The following is a 25,305-nucleotide window of genomic DNA, read 5'->3' as shown; positions in this document are numbered from 1 at the left end:
TGCTCATTCCTAAAAGACCAAAATCCAAGGAGCATCCCCCTATGGGCTAGATGTAACTCCCAAATCCTTAATACTCAGTAAAATTGTTCTAAGAAAAATACACCCTACCTGAGGTCACCTGTTCCCTCCTGCCCCGCTGCATCACAGTCTCATCCCCTAACCACTCACCACCTCCTCCAAGCTGCTGAAGACCTGAAAAGGGACTGTGAACCTATGAACACTTATACCTAGCTGTCAATTCAAGCTCTGTTTCCAAGAAATGGAAAGGTAAATCAAGGGGAACTCACCCACACTATTCTTGAGCAAATAGAAAGTCTAGATCAAACTCCCCATTCCAAGGATGAACTATAAATACAAGGTTGCAACACTGTAGCTCTGCTTAGACACTGGAGAGTAGAGGAAGGGAGGACCCCTCTAGGAGCTGAGCACTTACAGAGAACATGTCCTCTTCACCCGCTCATCATTTACAGGGCAGATTCTGCTCGTGCCAGAGGGCCATGGTTGGTCAGTCTTGCCAATAGCCAAAAGCAAGATGCCAAGAGGATGAGATCAAAGTTCTGAAGATGGATCTTCAGGACACGGACAAGGAGAAATCCCACTGGTCTCTTTCTCTGTGACATGGGCATTTGCCTCCTGCCACTCCCAGTTACGCTTTGTTGCTCAAATACCCCTCTGCAGTAATACCCCAGACCAGGGGCTCACCAAACCTCACTGACCAGAGCAAACACAAGCACTCTTCCCTCTTTCAGGGTCTCCTTCTATTCTCTAGAACCCTGAGGACAGTGCCAACAAGCTGAGATTGTGGGTCGTTCACCACAACAAGTATTAAAGTCGTATTCTCCAGATATTACCAACGGGGCTCTGGTGGCTCCCAAAATGATGTCACCGTTGTGGCATCAACTGCAACCAGTTGTTGGCTGATCAAAGCCATTCACAGCCTCTAGGTGATGGTCACTGCTAAGAAAACTGATCATCTACCCTCTGGCTTAAAGGAGCAAGAAATGGAAGACTATCTGATGAGATTAAAATGTTGTAATCTGCCCCTTGAATTATACTCATTTTTTACATCTACTATTCCATTCCTGATGCAAGAGCTGTTACAAACAATATCTTATCGATCTATGAAAGCCGAATAGTACACACTTGGGATTTTATATCCTTTTGCACAAAATAGCTAGCTTTGTACTGACCTAAATTATAATATAAGCAGAATTATCCTCCTTCCAAAACAAACAAAAAAGCCAAAACAAAACAAAACACACCACCCCACAACCTTGTAAGGAAGACAATGAGAATTAAAGAGGAAAATTATTTTGAAAATTTCTCCTTTGGCATTTGAATAAACTGTCTTATAGATGAAAAAAATAGTATCTCAGGAATAAGAAGACGACACTATGGTTCCACATTACACTGTTAAGTTTAATTTAACAAATATTGATCGATAACCTGTCAATTGATAAATATTAATTGCTGAAGAGATAAACATAATTATGAGAAATGGCCCTATATATTCAAGGTTAGTAGGAAAAACTAATACAGCTTTGCTATGACAAGGCAATTACTAAGATAGGTATACTATACAGGGTACTACCTTTCCATCAGCTAGAGTTGTTTCCCAACATAAATGGTTCTTCTCGGGCCACCCGAACTGTAATTTGTAAATCTTCTTTTACCCACCTTGTACCATATGGGACCTATTTAGAGAATATATGTAGGAAACAATTTGCATATACATCTGGACTTTCACCTTTCCAGCAATTATCACTATAACTAAATAATTAGTTGTATGTCCCCCGAGGGTAGAGAAAGTGCTGATTTATCTTATCCCAAGCAAACCACTTTGTATGGGAACCTGGCTTACAACCCGCGCTTGTGTAGAAGGAATGAGCGAACATCCAAAAATATATAGGCCTACGTCTGGGCTCCCTTGATCTGGTCACTGACACTCTTCCAACTACACACAATCTTTAGTTAAATATAGTTTCACTCTGAGCTACAAAAAAAACTTCTGGACAAAAAAAAAAAAATCAAGAAACAAAAAAATTCTAAAGTATTTGTATTAAATGAAGACCATAGAGAATAGAAAGAAATTAAATCCCAAGGTAATTTAAAAGCCATTTAATGCCATGGTTTCTGCTCTGTCCCTCCTCAAGCTAATGTTTTTTTAATTAATAAGCACATAATCTATTTTACTTGGTAGTCCTTCTCTTTTCTGCTGCTGTGCTCTAAAAGAAGTGCTGATGGACAATGAAATGGCCAAAAAGATCACACAATGAAGGAGAGCACTCAGTCTACCTAAATAGGATTATCAGTGTTGCTTTTTTTTTTTTTAAGATTATTTTTAAGTAATCCTACACCCAATGTGGGGCTTGAACTCACAACCCCCAGGCCATGAGTCATATGCTCCACTGGAGCCAGCCAGGCGCCCAGGATTATCAGGTTTTTTTAAAGCAAAAAATATCTGGGTTCAAATAAAACATTCCCAGTGAAAGCATGACTTGCTTATTCCTTTCTACAGCCTTCAGCATGGTGATTAAGAGAAATGGTTCTAGAGTCAGGCTGCCTGGCTTGAATCCTGGCTCTACAACTTAATGGCTGTGCAACCTTGGGCAGATTGTTGAACTTGGGTATTCCTGGGTCACCACACATGGAAAAAGGTGTGATGACAATACCTTCTTTAAAGAGATAGTTCAACTGTCACCCAACCACACAGGGGGCATTCTCTGAGCACCAATTCTAAAAGAGCTTCTTTTGGGTTTCTCTCCACACTTTAACTCTACTTTCTTCATATGGTTTTACTATCTAAAATTATGTTATTTTTTAAAAATAGTACCGTTTTCATAGGACTTTCCTGTAACGGCAGAAATGTGTCTGACTCACTGACCTCTACATCCCATGTGCCTAACTAGAAGCAGTGCCCAGAATAACCAAGGAGGAACTCAATACATATTTGTGGAGTACGTGGATGAATAATACACAACATTGTGAGGTACTCTGTAAGCATTCAGTAAATGTAAGCTGTTACTACTCAGGTAATTAATTCGGGTAAATAATTCAGGCTTTTATGTCATCTCTTTTAAGTAATTTTACTCATTGTATTTACAAGTTTTTTTTTTAAAGGATTTTATGTATTTATTCATGAGAGACACAGAGAGAGAGGCAGAGACACAGGCAGAGGGAGACACAGGCTTCCTGTGGGGAGCCCAATGTGGGACCCAATCCCAGGACCCGGGATCACACGCTGAGCCAAAGGGAGATGCTCAACCACTGAGCCACCCAGGTGCCCATGTTTGCAGGTCTTATTTACTATTCAGCAAAATCAAAAAGTGCAACACTGCTTGAAAGGAAAGGATTTTTCCTTCCACTGTTAGTTGTCATTTGGAGAAATTATTTAAGTTCATCTCAGACATTTAGTGAGCATCACACTATGAACCACATTCTGCAGGCAGAGTATTGAGTGACTGTCCAAATTAACCAAGACATACGTACATTGGTCTCATGTCTGCCTCTGGCCAAGCTACCTACTGAAATGCAGTGGAAGGAGGATATGGATCTATACAGAATGTAACTGGATTAGGGGAGGTGGGAGTTTAGAAAGGATCCTGACCATCTGATGGAAATCCTCACATGGCTCTATCATGTGGCCCTTCAAATTCCTTCACTCATTATGGCTAAAATTCTACCTTAGCTGTTGTTTTTGTTGATAACAGTCTCACCAAAAGGCACAGGCCTAAGTCCTCCCAAGCCAGGTGTTTCTGAAATGTACCCACGTGGTAGAGTTTTGCACAGGTCCTGGGCAAACTCAGGAAAATCTATTTGGGTGTGTACGTAAATGCCTGTGAGTGTAAGACTGACAAACATTCTTTTAAAGAACCAACCGTAAAAAAAAAAAAAAAAAAAAGAACCAACCGTTATTTTGAGGTCATGTCCTTGTATTCATTTGGTGTTGAGCTGTCCTTTTCTTTAAGTAATTGTGCTGATGGCTCATGGTGAGTTTTCCCCACTTACTCAACAAAAAGGTTGGCAATCTCATTCCATTTCCAAAAGGTTTTTAATTTATTTATTTATACAAATTTTATCAGAGAATTCTGAAATCTAGAACATCCACATGTAAACAGAACATAATTAAAGCTGCCTGGCCAGGGACACCTGGGTGGCTCAGTGGTTGAGCATCTGCCTTTGGCTCAGGTGATGATCCCAGGGTCCTGGGATCTAGTCCTGCATTGGCCTCCCCATTAGGAGCCTGCTTCTCCCTCTGCCTGTGTCTCTGCCTCTCTCTCTCTCTCACAAATAAATAAATATTTAAAAAGACAAACAAAAACAGCTACTTGGTCAAACTCCAAATGCAGAGTACTCGTTTATCCATTAATACACTGTCTCTTCCTCTTTACCCATGCCTGATTTTCATTAACCACTTGTCTGTAACTTGTCTATACTATTCCAGCAGATCTTAATTATAACTCAGACAATATTAAGAAAAATTTTCTGACATGTTTAAGAATAGTATGGACCTTTCCAGAAAAAAAAATTTTTTTTAGATTTACTTATACATGAGAGACATACAAAGAGAGGCAGAGACAGGCAGAGTGAGAAGCAGGCATCCCCTTCCCTGGGGAAGCCTGATGTGGGACTCGATCCCAGGACCCCAGGATCATGCCCTGAGCTGAAGGCAGATGCTCAACCACTGAGCCACCCAGGTGTCCCTCAGAAAATATTTAAATCTTGTCATGTGCTGAAATAAATACTATAATCAATCCATGCTCCTTTGTTCTTTGTGACATTTTTACTTTTCAAGTACCCTTTCTAAGTAGAAATGGGCTCAGAACATTTAGCCCATTTATTTGATGCAGTTAACTCTTGTCCCCAAGTCCCCAATATCTTGCACTGGAATATTCAGAGCTTCTTCAACCTTAAAACCTCTGATCCACTAGCCCTCCCCAAGCTCACTACTATTCACTCCTGCCACATCCTCTCTGACCTCCTTAGGCAGGGGGTGTGCCAGGATCCTTTACTACAACCACTGCCTTACAAGCATCCTCAACTGCCCTGCTTTCCACTCCCTCTTTCCTATGTGCTTGGCAAGCCCTCATCGTCGTGAAAGCCCTCCGTGCTCCTGCTCTACACCTGCACCTGCAATGCCCTCTGTCAGAGACACACACAAGTGGCCACTTGATTTCACTTACGTTTTTGGCCTCCAATCCCAAATGAGGACTCAATCTTTTGACAATCCTCTATACTCTGAGTACACTCACCTTACCCTTCTCTAAAACTTCATTTCATGCTTTCTCCTTCTTCTCCCATCCCCACTTGCCAAATGGTGTTCTGTTTAATAATAGTTCATTAATAATACAGAAACAACTGCAGAGATGCTTATGGTTCCATCCACATCAAAACTCCAGTCCTTCCAGAACCTTCATGAAATGGCCCTGCTGTTAGCAAAGACCAAAGCTGCCTCCTATGCTCTGGCTTCCATTCACATACAGGACGTCTGAACCACCCAAGCGAACCGTATCTCACTTTAAAAGAGAAAATTCTCCCAGGACGATAGGTTCCTCACTTCCAACTACGATTCTATTTCTCTGCTTCCCTACACATCAAAAGTTCTTAAAAGAAGGTTTTAGGGGCACCTGGGTGGCTCAGTGGTTGAGCCCCTGCCTTTGACTTGGGTAGGAATTTCAGGGTCCTGGGATCGAGTCCCGCATCAGACTGCCTGTGGGAAGCTTGCTTCTTTCTCCCTCTGCCTAAGTCTCTGCCTCTCTCTGTGTCTCTCATGAATAAATATTTTTTTAAAAAAGGTTTTGCATATGTAAGTTGCTGCCACCACTTCTCAATCTTTGCTTCAACCCACTCCAACCAGGCTTGTTTCCTTTGTTTCCCTGGGACCAGACTTGTCAGGGTTACCAGTTACGTCTTGTCAGAAAATCCAAGTTGCCTGTGACACAGTTGACCCTTTTCTTTATTCTTGTGGCTTCTGCAACACAACACTCTCCAGATTTTCCTCCCAAGCTACTCCCAGTGCCCTTTGTTCCTCTTCTCTAACGCAAAATGTTGGCACCCACCAGCGCCCTGTCCTCAACACCCCTTTCTAGCTTATTCATTTCAAAGAGCTAGTTTTTGGTATTACTGATTTTTCTTAGTTTCCTTTTTTTTTCTATCTCATTAACGTCTGCTCTAATTTTCCTTATGTCTCTCCTTCTATTTTCCTTATGTTTAACCTGTTCTTTAAGTTGCAAAACTGACCTGAACCTATTTAGTTTTCTTTCTAAAACTTGCTAATTAATTCTTAGCTCCTTATTTTCTAAAACATGCAATCAGGGTTATAAATTTTCATCATAATTGTACTTTAGCTGAAATATTCTATGTTCAGAGAGGGAAGTATATTCTGTCTGGAGCACACAATTCTATAGAGGTCTACTGAATAAAACCTACTACATCTGTTCAATTTTTGTTCTAATTTTTTATCATTACAGATGTTTTTTAAAAACCATCTATTTATCAATTTTTTAACATAGCAGTTTTGGGGGGCTTTGTTTATTCGAGGGCCATGTGGTTATATACTTACAGATTACTGAATATAGCTCATTAACATTATCTTTGATAATTTAGGGTACTTAGCTTCTTTATGTCTAACAATGTTCTTCATCTTATTGCTCTGATATTAACATTAGTATAACAAATTTTTATCATCTTTTTCTTCCTTTCATTGTCAAACAGCTTTACTCACTTTTAAATAGTTGTAGTGAGGTTTTATTAGTCTTTATCAAGCTGAGAAACCCTTTCTTTTAAACAGATTTTAATCCTCTTTTATTTTGTGATTATTTTACCTAACTTTTGTTTCCCTTTCCTTTCTTCTGTATTTAATTTACTTCAATTTCTCTCCTTGCTCTAAGCTGGCATATATTCTATTTCTTTTAAATTTTAAAATGCATAATATGCTTTAAATTTTTAAAATAATCCACTTCGCATCCTCCTCTCCAGCAGCCCAAGACCTTGGAAGTTTCAGCACCAATGTTTCTCCTGCCATTTTCCATGTTACTCATATCTATCATTTCTGTTCTCTTTTCTCCCAACATCCTAAATATAAGCAATTGCTCTTTGTTAGTTCTACAGTGTTTATATTTATCAACTTGGAATGTCTTTGCTTGTTCTAATCTCTTACATCCAACTTCTTTCTTCTATTTCCTTCTTCCTGAACTACATTTTTTTAGCAGTTTAAGAGTATATAGATAGAAAACTCTTGGCCTTTTTTGTCTGAAAAAATCTTTTTTGGTTGTTACTCTTAAAGGATTGTTACTTAAGAAGAGGATTTGAGGTTGATAGTTTTTCTTTTTTTTGCCACAATATGTATAGATGTTATATATTTAATATATTTCTTATTGTTGATGAGAACTATACTGTTCATCTAACCACTGTTACTTTGGAAATCATGTTTTCTTTTTGACTGCTATTCAGATTTTCTTTCTATTTTGAGTTTGCGATTCCAATGGATTTCTTTTTATTTATTCTGTTAGATATTCAGTGTATATCAATCTGAAGACATATATCTCTTGAATTCTGGATAATTTTCAGCTATCACCTTTTCAAAGATTGCCTCTCAAAGATTTTCTTTCTAATCTCTTTCTGGAATGCCTATTAAATGCAAGTTGTACTTTTTCATTCCATTCTCCATGTTTCTTAATTGGTCTTTAGTATTCTCAATGTCTATTTCTCTATGATTCATTCTAAGTCATTTCCTCAGATCTACATTCCAGTCCATGAAGTCCGTCTTAGGTATAATCTGCTGCTTAGCCATTCTACTGAGTTTTCAATTTTAATGACTATATTTCATTTCTAGAATTTCTACATAGCTCTCTAAATAGCTTATTTTTTTGTATTTGTTCATGATTTTTATTCCTGCCTTAAAAATTATATTAAACCTATATTCAGATTGTTCCATTATTTTCACTTCTTAAAGTGTTAGTTCTCTGTTTTGTTGGGTGTTTCTTTCTTTCCTTTTTTTTTTTTGTATTCATTAACTCTCCGAAAAGATGGTATATTCCTCATGTCATCCATAAAAATTTTTGTGTGTATGACACTCCTATGAGCTATAGATTTTGAAAGCAGTTCTACTAAAGCACTTTTTCATTGGTTTCTACCAGAAGTCTACCAAAGATATGGAGCTATTTTTATGTTAATTTCTCAGTCTGGGGTTTCTAATCCACACACAGCATAGAGTTGTTTTAGTTCTTTAGAGTAACCTTTTCCTCCTTAAAACTTCAGGTGTTACATAGATGGCACCTCTGTCAACCAGGAATAACATTTCTTCCTATTTTTCTTTGCATGGAGATACAGCTATCTAGGTAGGCTTTGGGCTTCATCTAGGAGGCTCATTTCCAGTCCCCTTGTACAGGTGGTGTTGATGCCACATTTCTAGTTCTCATGAGGATTCTGGTACCTTATTTCACAATGCTTACAATGGATCCAAAACCCTGAGTACTGTCATGCTGTTGGCTTATACTCACCATTCTGGATTTGATTTCTCTTCCTTTTTGCCTCCGCTCAGTTAAATAGTTAATAAGCTTTCAAAAAATTGTATTTAAGCTAATACATATGTTTGAAGCAAGAAGGGAGGAAACATGTCAATTCAGTGCACCACAGTATAGGTATTCCCCTTTTTTTTAGCTACACATTTTCTCTAAGTGAATTTACTCAGTCATGTGACTTTCAGTATTATCTATATCCTGAAACTCCAAATCTTTTATCTCCAACTGTGACCTTTCCTTGAATTTTAGACATATTCTCTGATAAAAAAAAAATACCCAAAATATATTTTTACAAACTCCTACAAACCAAGAGCAAAAAGACAGCCAACCCAAACGTATAAACAGGCAAAAGACATGTACATATACATCAGAAAAGAATATATACAAATCGCATCATAAATAAGCATAATAAAAACTGCACATCATTAGTCAGTTGGGAAAAGTAAATCACAAATCACAATGAGCTACCACTATATACCCACTGGAATGCCTAAAATAAAAAAGACTGACAACACCAAACGTTGGTGAAAAACAGAATTCTCATATATTGCTGGTGGGAGTATGAAATTTTATAGCTGCTTTGGAAATATTTTTTTAGTTTCCTAAAAAGTTAAAAATATGCCTCTGCTGTGACCCAACAATTCCACTCCTACATGTTTCCCTGAAACAAATAAAAATATAAGTTCAATAAGACTTGTACAAGAATGTTCATAATAACTTAATCCCTAGCAACCCCAAACTGAAAACAACCCAAATGTTCATCAACAAGAAGGTGGATGAAGAAATTTTGGTATATCCATAAAAAAGAATACTACTCTGCAACAAAAAGTAATAATTTATCAATATATATGACATGGATGAATTTGACAGACAAGATAAAGAAGTAAGAACAATGCACTACTTGATTCACTTAAATGAAGTTCTGGAACAGGCTAATCTGTAGTAATAGAAACTAGGAGTGTTGAGTGTTTAGAGGAGTGTGCCGATGAGAAAAAGGCAGAAGCGAACTTTCTGGGATAATAATGTAAATGTTCCTTATCTCTACTGGGGGTGATACGTACTTTAATCAAAACACACTGAACTGTGCTCAAAAAAATTCTACGCATTTCTATGTATGTAAATGTTACCTCAATTTGAAATGGGCCGCCAACTGTTTACCTAACTGTAACTTAGATGTCTGGTTTTCATGTGACCATTACATGCTTACATACTAAGGAAATTAATCACACCACAAAGTTCAACACTGAATATACTCAATTGTTATAAACATTCATGTAATAAAATATATAGATATTTAGCTATTTTTTAAGAGGGAGCTTGCCAAAACTGTTTTGAACACTGTCCAAAAATTTAGGGAAAAAAACTCCAATGTGCTATCTAAACAAATTATACAATATTACTTCCTTGCAAGAGTAGTTATTAAAAGCCACAACCTTCTAAATGCACATCACCAGTTAACATTCTGATCTGATCAAAAAGAGCTCAAATCATCAGAAGCCAGGAATATCCTTGTCATGTGTTGGTCACACACTGAGTCACATGTTAACCCTAGCAAGGCTGCTGTGTTGTGCAACCCCGGGGCACACCTTATATACTCTAATCCATGTGAATGATGCTCCTGGACTTGTACACAGTTATACTTAGTGGTCCTGATCTCAGCTATTCCAAATGAGTAATAAACTGAGGCAGTAATTGATGAGTATATATAAGCAACACAGATTGATTTGAAAAGTCAAATTACCCATGATCAACATGAGTAATTTGTGCTCAACATGACTGTGGTGGCTTGGTACTGTCAACTTAGCTAAGCTGCAATGTTTCCCCCAAATTCCCTTCCCAATATGGTTCTGAGTTACTGGCCATGAGAAATTTGTACAAGATTTGGAAAATAGAAATGTTCTGCTCCAGGTCTAGGTCAGGTGCTTTTGCAGTTCCCACTGTCACTTAAATTAAAACATAGTCACAGTCCCTCAAAAAATTCCCAGAGCTGAGTTAGTTCAAAAGCCCAGAAATCCTCGAATGGTCTTTGAAGAAAGACAATCCTAGTTACCCCAAAGTGCAAACTACAAATCCTCCTAGCTCTCCCTCAAAGGGAACTGTGGCATTTTACTAGTGAGTATGCATTGGAGGATGTGGGGGGAAAAAATCCAAACTGTCTCCAAACTAACAGTAATTCCTCAAGACCCAAAACTCCACTGTTAAACCAGTCAGAGCAGGAGCTTAAGGAAATCAGATGGCCAATGAACTTTTGGACTGGGCCCATTTCACAGTGGAACCAGTGGGTCCCCAAATCCATCCTGTGGTTACTTCCCCAGTTCTGGAATAGCCAGTTGGAATTTATATACTCAGCACCTGCCAGAACCTAAACCCTGGTTCCTGAGCCTGTGAATGAATGTAAGGGCTAAAATGCCAGGAAAGGGCAGGTGAAAGAGAGCAGAACTACATGGTCTTGGCAAAACAGTAAACCAAAAAGCAGGACTGCGTTATGGAGGGGCCACAGAGATTAGTACCACCATGAAGATGCAGTGAGGCCAATTCTCACATCTCCATTCAAACTCCTCTCTCCGGCCTGAGCGGAAGACAGATAAAATCTCAGAAAATGATAATGAATTATCAAAACCTAAGCAGTTGGTAATATCAATTACAATTGCTACTCTAGATGTGGTTTCCTTGCTGGATCGAATCCATGAAACCCTGGCACCTGGTATGCAGCCAGTCACTGCGTGGGTGAATGCTTTTTCTCTGTACCTGTTAGTAAAGAACATCTGAAGCAGTTCGCAGCCTCTTCACTATGCCACTGCAGGGCACTTCAAACTTCCAGCCTCTGTCACAGTCTAGTCCAGGGCTTCTCATCATCTTACCACCACAGACGTGGGCCACATAATCCTTGTTGCAGGGCTCCATTCTGTGCATCATGTGGTGTTTAACGGCACCTTGAGCCTCTATACACCAGATGCCTGCCCCCGAGTGGTGACACCAAAAATGTCTCTGGACACTGCCAAATGTCCTCCGGGAGGCAAAACTGTCCCTAGTTGAGAACCACTGACCTACTGATCAGGGACTTTAATTACCTTTACTTGCACAGGACATCACACTAGTCTATTATATTGATGATAATATGCTGGTTGGACCAGCTATGCAGGAAGCTAACAACTACTCTAGACACCTTGATAAGATACATGTGTGCCGAAGGGTAGGTAATAAATCCCACAGAAATCCAGGGGTCTGGCTCCTCTGTGAAACTCCTGGAAATCTAATAGTCTGGGATCTGTTGAGATCTCTCTCCCAGAGTGAAGAACAAATTGCTGCACCTGGTCCCTCTTACCCTTAAAAAAATAGACACCATGCGTATGAATTTTGAAAACAAGATATACTTCATTACCAGTATAGGTAACCTGAAAGCTTGCCAGTTTTTAATAGGGGCCAGAAAAACAGGGCTCTGTAACAGGTGCTGGGCTGTCATCAAGCTACTCTATCACTGGAACCCAGAAAACTCACTGGTGCTTGAAGACTGTGAAATCAAGTACTGAGCCCCAACATGTAAATCACAGGGCAAACTTTCAACATTTTGGAGCAAAGTTAGGCCATCCTCTGTAGATAACTATTCTCACTGAGGGGACCTTCTGGCTTACCATGGGGAGGCAGGAAAGACTGAATAGAGCTGGTCACAGGCCACCTTTCAACGTGAACTTCCCGTTATGACTTGGGTGTTATCTGATTCATCAAGCTAATAAAACCTGGGCTCCCACAGCAACATTCCACCATCAAATGGACGTGCATCATATATTAGACAGGGCTTGAGCAAGTTCTGAAGGCACAAGTCAAGTCGCATGTGCAAGTGGTGGAGCTGCCCCTTGAACCACACTACTGCTGCATTGCTTATTTTGTCTACAACCCCATCTGTGGACCCCATCTGTGGTTTCTCCTGGGGAAACCAGTTGATAAATGTAATAAAAACGTCCAGGTTGCGTTGACAGTTGGATATGCTGGCACTACACACAAGTCAGTCACTGCAGCACCACAGACCCACTCTGGGTGGCACTGAAGGAACAGTGGTGAAGGGGAAATGCCCGGGGGGGGGGGGGGGGGGCGGGACTAAGCATTGCACCTGCTTGTTGATTTTGCCTACAAAGGGAGTGTAAAGTATGGATCTACAGATTCACAGACTGGCACTAATGGCTTGGCTGAATGATCAAGGACTTAGCAGGGACAGGATTTGAAAATTAATGACAAGGAAGAAGGATGTAAATAGGTCTCCCTGAATGAGCACAGAGTGTGGAGATAGCTGTGTCCCCTGTGAATACTCACCAAAGATGACTCATGCTAAAGATATCAGCCCCTTTCTCCAGCCACCCATCTTCCTAGTAACATGGACTAACAACTCAACCAAGGCTAATCTGCCAACTGCAGAGAATATGACTGAGCTCCCTGAATGACACCAAAATTGCCAGGAGGAGGGGGTACTGTTAGCCAGTTACCTGGTGGCAGGTCGGTTGAATTAGACCACTTTCATCACAGAAGGGGCAGTGTTTTGATCTCAGTGAAATAAATACTTGCTTTGGATAAGAACATGCCTTCTCTATTCAAAATACTTAGGGCAAAACCACCATGGGTAGACTTACAGCACACATTTCCACGATCATGATATTCCACACAGCTTCTAGGCAAGGAACTAATTTTTATAGCAAATGAAGCATGGCAATGGGCCCACGGTTGAAGAATTTACTGTTCTTATCATATCCCCAATACCCTGAAGCAGCTGCTTGAGAAACCAGTGGAAAGGCCTTTTAAAGACTGTTATGATGCCAGCTGGGTGGCAACACCTTGCAGAGCTGGGGTAACATCTTCCAGGATGCAATATGTACACTGAATCAGTGACTAAAACATAGGACTATTTCTCCTATAGCCAGGATTCACAGGTCCAGGGATCAAGAGATAGAAACTGAAGCAGCTCCTCTCCCTTTCACCCTTCATGATCCACCAGAACGTTTTTTTTTCTTTCTAGTCTCTGAAACTTTGTATTCTGCTAGCACACAAGTGCTAGTATCTGAGAGGGGAATGTTTCCATCAGGTGTCACAGCAGTGGTCCATTACACTGCAAGTTGAGACTGCTGCATGGCAGTGTGAATCGGTAGGCAAAGAAGGGGGTTATTATACTGGCTAAGGTGAGTGATCCTGACTATCAAGAGGAAATTGGGTTGCTATTACATAATGGCTTAAGGAAGAGTATGTTCAAATGCAGGAGATCCTCTGGGGCACCTCTTATTACTCCCTTGTCCTGAGACAAGTCAATGGAAAATTACAATACCCAAAAGAGACATGATTTCTGATGGCCCGGACTCTTCAGGAATCACGTTTGGAGTTACCTCACCAGGCAAGGAACTATAATCACTCAGGTGTTTGTTGAGGGCACAGAGAACATGGAATTAGTAGAAGAAGGTAATTACAAATACCATCTGTGACCATGTGACCAGCTGCAGAAACAAGGACTGTAATATTTAAGAGTAGCTCTTAATTTGGTATCAATCTATGTATAAATTAACCAATTCTTTCTTTCTTTTTATGCCCTTTCCCCATTTCCCTGTCACCTAATGCTGCAGTGTTAACATTAGCTTTGTATTTCAATACTGAGGTTACCAGGTACAAAAACAAGAATGTGACTCAGAAGAGAAAGGACCATACCCAACAATGGATAAAGGAACTTCATATCTTCTTTTGAGGAGAGGGTTAGCCTATTTTGGGTACACCTAGGATGGGTGCATCATATTGGATAAAGGCATAATTTTGCTATTATCTTCATTTGGAAGTTAACTATGGTCAAGAGAAGTGTGGCCAAATCCCATACTTCAAAGGGATGGCCAAGGTGACATGAGGTGGGCTGTGATGCCTTCTGGTATGTGATTTTAGCTACGTTGGAATTCTATTTCCCAAAGCCCCTTCCCTCTATGGTCCTGGGTTAATACTGGACACAAGAGAAACTTGCACAAAATCTGGAAGGTAGAACTAAAACAGTGGCCGTTTATATGCTCTGAAGGTCAGTGCCCAGCCAGACACAGCTGCAGCTCATGCCTGGTATAGATGATCTGTTGGCACGTCTTGTGAGCATGGAGCAGCAGTCAGGTTTCATAGCTCTCCAACTCCCGCTGGAGCACCTGCCTCGGCTGCTGTGAGTCCCGGTCCAGATGCTCAGGCAGCTCTGGGATGAAGGGCATCAGCTTATCCTGCAGGTCACCAGCTCAGAGCTTGGAAAGCAGCGAGAGATAGAAACGAGTTCCCTTTCATCCTTACAGACTCACCATGTCCTGTTATCTCCCACCTCACCTTCATCATTCCAGTGGATTTCAGCCTCTTAATACCAGACTCCAAAGCAGCAATCATATACAGAATACTAAGCCATTGGGTAACTTTATTGTGTAACTTTAATCCCATAGTAAAAGCCTTAATCTATACTGCTCACAGGACTCTGCTTCCCCAATTGAACTCAGATGTAATAATATAGGTAAAACTGCAATGTTCTTTCTTTTAAAAGTACATGAACACGGGACTGTATTTCTAATTTAACAATGAGGGAAACTTGACTAAGTGAAATTAACTCCTCTGAGTTAAAAAAAAAAAAAAGACACATCAAGTATTATTTTTAGAAGAAAAAGAGAAATGTGTTTTCCTTAAAAGAAAAGGAGGACAAACACAGAATTAGAAGTACTTTTCTTAACTCCATCAAAACCTTGCTCATCGAGCTATCTTCTATAATTTTCAAGGGGCAAAAATATAAGCACTATGATTCAGAAAAGACAAAAGAAGACACTATATTCCAGCATACACGATGACATTATCAAAATTATCTTCAATGTGTAAATGTCTGATTTAAGACTTGCCTTTATATTTGGGTTCAGTAAATTCAATGCAGTCTCAAGAGAGAGAGTCCATTAGCATAGCAGTAATCAATCCAAGCATATTTGTACTCAGCTTGAGGAATGAATGTATTGACAGGAAGAAAATGGTAAGCATGGAAAAAGGGAACCCCAGAGAATGTGAGTTTAGTTGTGCATTTTAGGACCATGGGGTAGGAAAAAGAATCCACCCCCATGAGCAAATGTGAACTTCCTCATTTTGAGTCTTTGTTTCCTTGGTAACATCACTGACCACCTGCTATTACAAAGTATGTAATGTACACCTGATAACTGAAAACCAACAACCCACCCAACCAGATACTTATTATTCTCATTTTACAGATAAGGATATGTGCATAATAGTTATATTCCTTATAAATGACTAAGCTGGAAATAAATCAACCCCAGGGATGTCTTGTCTACAAGCTGGTGCTCTTAACATTACACAAGCCTACAGGTATGTCTGTTCTCCCTGAGAACATCGATGCCGCTACACACCTATTCTCCCCTGCACCTGCTCTGATACCTTGTTCACCAAGACACCTGCAGATAGTCTGGCTTCCCACTTGGGTTTCTTATATGAATACAAGCATTCCAGCAAACCAGAAAATTATACTGCCCATTGTAAATTTATAGTTTTAATACTTTTTTTGGTATAAAAAAGGAATATAGACTCATGACTTAAAATACAGAAATTTAAAAAAATTAAAATCATGTATACTCCAGTAACCCTGAGGTGAACACTTAAAACTCTGGCATACTTACTTCTTTTATGTAAAAGTAGTAATACTTCTAATAACAGCAGCAGCAAGAGCAGCTAACACTTACATAGCAGTGTCAGGCAGTGTTCTAAAGGCATTAGACATAGTCAATCATTTAAACCTCACAACAACCCGAAGGGTAGGCCCTGTTATTACATTTTCCAGATAAAAACCCCAAGGAATACAGAAAGTAAGTGGCTTCCCAAGATCACAGAGCTCATAAATGGCAGTGCTGCAACTTGAACCCACCTAGTCTGACTTCAGAGCACATGCCCTTAACCCAGAAGTTCTATGGCCTTTACATCAGAATTGGGGTACACAAAGGGCAATCGCTCCCCTTCAGGAGGTAGACAGGGAGTGGCTGAGCCTGTATTTTATTTCTAGAGGCACTCCTTCCAGAGATACTCCCCTCCCCCCCCACCAAAACCTCCTCTGGGAGGTCTTTCACTACTGCTTGCCAGAAGATATTAAGAGCTAACACGACTGAGCCCCCAGGGGATAAAAAGAAAACATCTGCTTAAATTATATCTAAAAATAAGGTATTGAATTCTTTCAGAAACTTCCTAGTTCTTTCACTCCCATGAGCACAAAAACCTAACAGCAAACTCATGCCAGAAATTACAATGGATGTTTGTTCTTTAAATCATTAGATTTGATTTAATTTAACACTCTAGTAGTCAAAGCTTTATTGTAAGACCTTCGGGTTCTAATATATTTAGAAAATCTAACAAAATCCAGTAATTATTCTCTAACATAAGCTAATAATCATATCAACTTAAATGTCAATACACTTTCTGCATAAATTTTTTAAAGTACAATAAAAATTTAACTGACGACTTTAAGTTATGAACATGAATACCAGGAGTGAAAGGAAATCTCCCTGTAAAACCCCTCAGACGTTCATAAGAAAAATGACCAGAATGTAAAAAGCAAATACTGTATCTACACAGCATCATCTCAGATTCTTAAAATACTTCAGAATTTTCCAGAGAATGAGTGAATCTTAATTGTATATATTTACTAAACACCCATCAACCAGCTATTACATGCACAGGACGGTGCTAACGTACTTAGAAAGGGGGGAATGCATTTTACTGACATTTTCTTGCTGTTTTTTACGTAACACAGCAAGCAGTTCGGAAAACTTCTGAAAGTCAATTATGCCAGATACCGTGGCTGGGTTGACATGGGAATCAGTACCAGGGTTCTTGGTCTCAGGCAATTTGCAGCATAATATGTGGGACAGGTTTTAGGAAATCATGGTATAGTTTTAAAGTACCATCACAAAGCACATACGAGATAGATCCAGTAGCGTGGTAAGGAATTCACCTGTGACTGAACAGAGAACAGAGTCTCCTTCCTTCCAGACATACGCTTCCCTCCCCTTGATTTCTCTCCCCTCCTGGAGAGGGAGGGAAAAGATAAAGGCAGAGGTAATCAATCACCCAAGTTGGTATCAACCTTCTTTCCTCAAGGCTTCCCTACTTAGCATGTCCTTTGGGCACTCATGTTTAAGAATTTACTGAAGAGTGATTTCCCCGGGTTTACACAAGTGGCCACTGGTACATAACTTATTTCCTTCTAGTTTTTGCTATTTAAGCAGAAATCAGAAAGAATTTAGAGTGGCCAGGAGGATCTGTGGCATGATTTAATAGTGCCTGCTGTTCAGGTAAGAAATAATCTCCACAAGAAAAGAGCACTCCAGGTTTATAGGTAAGTAGCAAAATGAGATGTACCAGTAATCATCAGAAGGAACAGAGAGAGGTTAAATGACTGACCCAAGATAAACTGGCTAAATAATCATCCCCCTCAGGTCGCCACATCTATCAAAATCACAGACAGGACAGCATGAAAGAATAATGAATCACCACCCCCAGCCTTTGCTAAATCCCTGTCCTAGTCCCTTTATGTCACACTATCCTTCTGCCCTAAGTCTGGAGAGGCTCTACTTTCTGCTCTACTAATACTTTCATGGTTACTGTGGGCTTCTCTCACCGCACTCCCAGTACAAACCATCACAGCAAACTGTGTTTGGGATTTCACTACAAAACAGGAATCTTTCCTTAACTGGTGTTAAAGAAGTAATTATTCTGACACTTGATAAATGGTAAGGAAGGCTCTATTTAAGATTATTGCAACAGGTATTGCGATAGGGAGAGAGATCAGTTCTGAATCAGTGATGACAGCTGGGGATTGAGCTTGGAGGCACCAGGCAAGGAGGGGAGTGGATGGAAAGTTCCTAAGACGAGCCCTCAGAGTCAGGGAACTGCTGCTAAACTGGCCTACGAGGACGCTGGCTGAAGGCAGGCCAACAACTTCGACAGGGGACACCAGCAAGGGGAGGGGGATGAGGAACTTGATTAGACACCCAGGTGGTCAGCCATCAGGGAGCCAGGGCTCTCCCTAACCACTTAGAATTCCTGGCTGAGACTGCGCCTGCAGCCCCTGCGGGGACAGGGCAGATTCGTGTCTGAAGGCCAAAGTGAAAACCTGGTTGGGTACAAGGCTCAGAGGAGCCTACCAAGGAGGGAGTCTTGGGCACTGGCACTGGCATCTTCCCTTTGCTAAGTCCTTCTCCTGAGGTGCCAGACCACATTTGTATAAATACCGTACTCAAAGCTCTATTGTGGATCTTGCGAATGCGGGAGATGAAATTTATTTCAAAGTTGTTTTTAAAGGTGTTATTTTTAAGTAACCTCCAAAACCAGTGTGAAGCTTGAACTCCCCAATCCCAAGATCGAGGGTCACACGCTCTACCGACTGAGTCAGCCCAGAGCCCGAGGTCACTAAATTTAAAAACTAGCATGTTTCTAAAACCCTCAAGCACATACACAATACAAATCTAATCACGTTGGCCATTAAGTGTCTAAGGGCTACCCCCCCCACCCGCCCGCCCAGTTCTTGCAGAGGCTCACAGTCCCTGCCTGTCCCCTCCCTAAGGGCTCCCCCTGAGGCTACAACCCCCTCCTCTCAACCAATGACCCCACCTCCACCCCCCCTCCATCCCCCCTCCCCGGCCTCTGTGCATGATGTTCCTTCAGTCCAGTATTCTCTTCTCCTTTCCACAGAGCCACCTGGCAAAGGAGTATTTATCTTTCAAGTCTTAGTTCAAAGGCCATGAACCTTTCCTGAGCATCCCTTCCCCCTCCCCTTTCCTTCTTCATTCTGTGTCCTGACCACTCAGATTGACAAGGGCTGTAACTTTCTACTGTGCTGGTTTGTCTCTGCGTCTATCTCCCCGGTCAGGCTCTGAGTCCCTCCAGAGCAGGAACAGGTTTCATTTGCCTTTGTATCCCTCTCATCTCCAATTGAAATGAAGCAAATAGGAAAGGAAATAAAAGCAAACCCTCTTTTGAAATTGTGAAAGTAGCACTGTTGATCACAAAATGAAAGGTGGGCATGCTTTCAAGATTTAAAATAAACCTATTACTATAACCTTTATAGGTAGTTCATTAAAACTTTGGATTGTTGCTCAACTTCTGGTTGGTTTACAACCTGAACTAAACTGATACAGTGGTCAAAACAGTATTAAATACTACTTTCTCAGAAAAAAGGGCACCGTACTGTGAACTCTGATTTTGCTGCCACCACCTCCCTCAATATGGTTAACCACATAAAGCCAGAAAAGGAAGAATATGAAATTCCTCATTACCTCCTTCCTCAATCTTACACCTACAAATGCCACACACGTGTACCTTATTACCTCTGAGACAGACAATTCCCTGTTGTTTCCTACTGCTGTCACCCCCCACTGAAAGGAATGATTGATCACTTCTCCAACCCTACTTTCTATGATATTAACAGGCAATCATTAAGGCCTTTTTTCATTTTAACCAAAAAATGAGATTTATTATAGTGCTATCATCATCATCATCATCATCATCACATAAATCAATGTTTTTTTCCAACGCCGAGTCAGAGAACAACTGCGAAGAAAAAAAAAAGAATTAACTGCGAGGTTGAAAAAGAGATTCCTGGATCTCACCCTAGAGAAACTGAGTATCAACAGAGTGGGACAGAGCAGGGATTATTAGGGAGGTTAAATCTGAAATGGTCTCCCAAGTTGGCTCATAAACTCACTAAAGGATAAATGAATAAACTAGATCTTGATTTATTAAATTGTTGAATGCCAAAAATATGCTAAATACTATGGGAAGTAATGTAGGATACGCAGAAATAATACTGAAAGTAGTTCCTGACCTCAAAGTATTTTCAATTTAAGTAGAAAGAAAAAGTTTACTCACAGAGAATTCTAAAACAATGATAAATTCTGTTGTATAGAATGGTCTCCAAACTTTAGATCAAGTACCCCCATCTTTAAAAGTTTTAAGTATGGGCTATTACGGGAATACTGACATAAATTACACATGTATTCCATTAAAACACATAACATTAAAAAGATGAAAATTTTGTAAATATATTAAATTTCAATGGTACAAACTTTTTTTAAAAGATTTATTTATTCATGAGAGAAACAGAGAGAGAGAGAGAGAGAGAGAGGCGTCGACACAGGCAGAGGGAGTAACAGGCTCCACACAGGGAACCCGATGTGGGACTTGATCCTGGGACTCCAGAATCACGCCCTGGGCTGAAGGCAGGCACTAAACCACTGAGCCAACCAGGGATCCCTCAATGGTACAAACTTCTCAGTGATTAGTAAAACACCATTATGCAATATTAATATATTTACTGATTTTTAAAATCTTGGCTTAACTTGTGATACTGAGATCTGAAGGGCTGATTCTAAGTTCAGTTTATGTTGACACTCGACTTCAAGGGCTGTATTCATATTTCAATCGATCCACCATTTATGTGAAAGTTTTTTACAAAAGTCATGTCAGTAAGGGCACCTGACATGGCGTGGCTCAGTAGCTGAGCATCTGTCTTTGGCTCAGGTCACAATCCCGGGGTCCTAGGATTGAGTCCTGCGTCAGGCTCCTCATAGGGAGCCTGCTTCTCTCTCTGCCTATGCCTCTGTCTCTCTCTTTGTGTCTCTCATGAATAAATGAATAAAATCTTAAAAAAAGAAAAAGTCATGTTAGTAGGCACCTTCCTGAGGACAATCAGCAATTTCTGAAAACTAACCATTTTAAGAACCGTATCAAATGGTTTCCAAAATCTACTAAGATTTTTGATCTAGAAGATTTATACACAAGTTAGAAAGTTGTCCACATTTTTAAGGGAGCAGATGAGAAATTCAGAAATGATGTATAATTTAAGGTAGTAAAATCACATAAGTATGGATGCTTCTGGATACCCATTTTATTCTAGTCTTTCCATAGTGGACAAGATAATGTGAAGGTTCTCCAAAATAAGACATACTTTTTAAAAGTTTACTGCTGGGCTTGAAGAGAAACATCCAAGGGGAAAATAAACACTAAAAAGCTCCAGCTGAAAGCAACTACAAAATCCAGTACTGCCCTGGGATCCAAATACTAAGCTTTGGACTCACTACAAGGTTGGAGAACTTAAACTCCTTCGTTGACTTGAGACCCTTTTAGGAAACTAGAATGTCCCAGGACAGGGGCTCCTAGCTGGCTCAGTCAGTAAAGTGTGTGACTCTTAATCTTGGAGTTTTAAGTTTGAGTCCCACACAAGGAGTAGGGATTATTTAACACAAATCTTAAAAAAAAAAAAAAAAAGTCCCAGATCAGTAGGAGCAAAACAAACCCTCTCTGGAGGAAGGTGTCCTCAATTTAGACCCCCACGTTTCACACAGATAAAAATCAGGCAAATATGAGTTTACCCACAAAGATCAGCAAATACAGCAACAAACAAGCCACAGTGGATAAGAATTAACAGATACAAATAGTAAAGCTAAAGCCCCAGGGACTCCATATAATGGAATTTCCAGATATAGGAAGTAAATAACTATATGTTAAATGCTTAAGGAAATGAAGATGAAATCACAAAAATAAACAAAGACCAAGAGACTATAAAATAGGTCAGACTGGTTTGACAGAAAGAACTTAAAACTTTTAGAAATGAGAAGTAAAATTCATGAAATTAAAAATTCAACAATGGAGAAAGAGAAGAGTGGAACATGCATCCAACATACTGCTAGTTTAGTGCAACACAGGGTGCTGATGGGAACCTCCATTTGCTAGGTGCCTAGGGTATGCTAAAAACAAAGCAAGCTGCTCAGTGTGCTGATCCTTCAGAGAAACCACAGTACAGCAGGCAGATACCAAAGGAAGCAACCAATTATGGCTCCTAAAAAACGAAACCAGGAAATCCCTCTACTCAGGAATCTACATGCATGTGTCCAGAAAAGACTCAGCTATAGAAAAGGTTTGAGAGCCCTGAGACTCTCCAGCTGGACCGAATAGTGACAATCTTTCCAGAATGAAGCCAGTTTAGAGAGACTGGGAGAGGTAGCCTTTTTTTTTTTTTTTTTTAAATGTGTGGACATCAACACAGTTATAAGGAACACAAAGAAACAGGGGATTCCCTCTTCCGAGAAAAAAAATGACAGTGCTCATATCTGACATTTGTGCATTGGACTCTTTTGAATGAATAAAAAGGAAAGGGTTTGGTATAAAAAAAAAAAAACAAACAAAAAAACAAAAAAACCCCAAAGAAATGGGAAATGTCCCAACTGAAGGAAGAAATTAAATTTCCAAAACCAACACTAAAGAAACAGAGGTATATGTATTACTGGTAAAGAATTTGAAATGACTGACATAAAGATGCTCAATGAGGTCACAAAAGGATACATGAGCAAAATGAGAATTTCAGCTAAGAAACTGAAAATATAAAAAACAACCAAACAAAAATTTTGGAGCTCAATTTAAGAATACAGTAATTTATTAGGGAGGTTCAATCATAGGCTTGATGAAGCAGAAAAAAGAATGAGCAAATCTGAATATTTATTTGAAACTGTCCAGTCACAGGAACAACAATAACAACAATAAAAGAAAAAAGAATGAAGAAAGCCTAAAGGAATTACAAGATACAGTCAGAAGAATCAAAATATGCATTACGGGAGTCCCAGAAAAAAAAAAGAGAGAGAGAGAAGGAAAGTTTTTTTTTCCCCCCCAAAAATGAAAAGCTCCCAAATACGAGAAAGGAAAAAGTCATCCAGATTTCCAGATTCAAGAAACCCAACAGAAATTAATAGGATGAATCCAAAAATGTCTACACCTAAACACATAATCAAATAGTCAAAGACATAATTTTGAAAGCAGAAAGATAAAAGTTACTTGTCATGAATAAAGAACTCTCATAAGCTTATTAGCAGATTTTTCAGCAGAAAATTTACAAATCAGGAAAGAGTGCAATAAAATATTCGAGCTGCCAGGAAGAGGAGGGGAGGGAACTTGCCAGCAAGGAATACTATATCCAGCAAAACTATCCTTCAAAAAGGAATACATTTTTATTCACAGATAAATAAAAGCTGAGAGTTCATCACCACTAGACCCGCCTTACAAGAAATGCATAGGGGAGTCATTCAAGTTGAGCAGAAAGACACTAAACAGCCACATAAAAAGCATATAAAAATATAAACTTCACTGCTAGTAAGAAATATATACACAAATACAGAGTACTAAAATAATGTAACAATGGCATGTTAAGTAATTTTAATTCTGGTAGGCAAGCTAAAAGACAAAAGTATTTATAAAACTATATAAAATGTTAATGGATACACAGCACAAAAAGATGTAACTTGTGACAACAACAATACAAAGTGTGGGGGAGGAAGAAGTAAAAGCAGAATCTCCGTATGAGATTGAAGCTGCTATCAGCTTAAAACAGATTGTTATAATTGTAAAATGTTTTATGTAAAATGCTACCAGCTTAAAACAGAATGCTATAATTGTAAAATTAGTTAGCACAAAGAAAATACCTAGAGAAGATACACAAAAGAAAATGAAAAAGAAATCAAAGCATGTCACTATAAAAAAAAAATCAACACACACACAGGAAGACAGCAAGAGATGTTAAGAAAGACAAAAAAAAAAAAACTACAGGACAGGGAGAAAACAAATAGGAGCATTATGTAATGATAAAGGGGTCAACTGTCCAGGAAGATATAACAATGAAGGAAATTTAAAGACCCAAATCAGAGCACTTAAAATATATGAAGCAAACAATGACAGAAGTGAAGAGAGAAATAGACAGCAACACAGTAACAGTAGGAAATTTCATTACCTAATTTTCAATAATAGGTAGACCATCCAGACAGGTATCAAGAAGAGAACCAAGGACTTAAACAACACTATAGACTGAATGTTCCTAGTAGACATATTTAGAACATTTCACTGAAGAGCAAAAGAACACATTTTTATCAAATGCATATGGACATTCTCCACAATAGAGCACCTGTCAGGTCACAAAACAAAATCTTACAAACTTAGTAATACTGAGATCATATTCAGTATCTTATCCAAACTAATCTTATGCAACTAGAAACCAGTAACAGAAAAAAATTGGAAAATATGTGAAAATTAAGCAACATATTCTTCAATAACCACTGGGTCAGGAAGAAATCAAAACAAATTAGAAAATATCTTGAGACAAATACAAACAATACATTCCTCTTTCCATTGGCAGTGGTGGCAGATTGTGCAGAAATGGCCAAAATCAAGACTCAAAACCTCTGCAGCATGATAAAGGAGGAGTTGCTTAAACAGGTGGAAGATCTGAAGGTGGAACTGTCCCACTTGTGCATCATCAAAGCAACAGGCAACATGGCTTCCAAACTGTCCAAGATCCAACCTGTTCGCAAATCCATTGCCCATGTTCTCACCTTCATCAGCCAGACTCCAAAAGAGAACCTCAGGAAATTCTACAAGGGTAAGAAGTACAAGCCCCTGGATGTGTGGCCCAAGAAGGCATGTGCCATGCGCCTCAGGCTGAACAAGCAGGAAGAAAACTTGAAGACTAAGAAGCAGTAGGGGAAGGAGCCACTACACCCTGTGTGGTAGTACAGAGTAAAAGCCTCAGCCTCAGCATCGATAACACACACACACACACACACACACACACACACACACACACACACACACTCTGGAGAAAAGAAAGAAAACAATACACAAGAACTTACAGGATCCAGCAGAAGTAGGACTAAGTGGGAAGTTCATAGCAATAAAAAACTACATTAAAAAAAAAAAAAAAGGAACGCTCTCAAAA

The 25,305-nt window shown here is 39.6% G+C and overlaps 1 protein-coding gene and 1 pseudogene across 6 annotated transcripts in view; one reads left to right on the top strand and one right to left on the bottom strand.

Moving 5' to 3' along the window:
* Positions 1-25,305, bottom strand: part of MARK1 (microtubule affinity regulating kinase 1) — a 319,041-nt gene that overhangs the window by 81,095 nt on the left and 212,641 nt on the right. The gene's annotated exons all lie outside the window — the stretch shown is intronic.
* On the top strand, positions 24,747-25,070 carry LOC112914330 (large ribosomal subunit protein uL29 pseudogene; annotated as a pseudogene).

Source organism: Vulpes vulpes, chromosome 5 (genome assembly GCF_048418805.1).
Source record: "Vulpes vulpes isolate BD-2025 chromosome 5, VulVul3, whole genome shotgun sequence".
Taxonomy (NCBI): domain Eukaryota; kingdom Metazoa; phylum Chordata; class Mammalia; order Carnivora; family Canidae; genus Vulpes; species Vulpes vulpes.
Note: the sequence above shows the minus strand (reverse complement) of the source record. Positions and strands in the feature narration are given on the sequence as shown.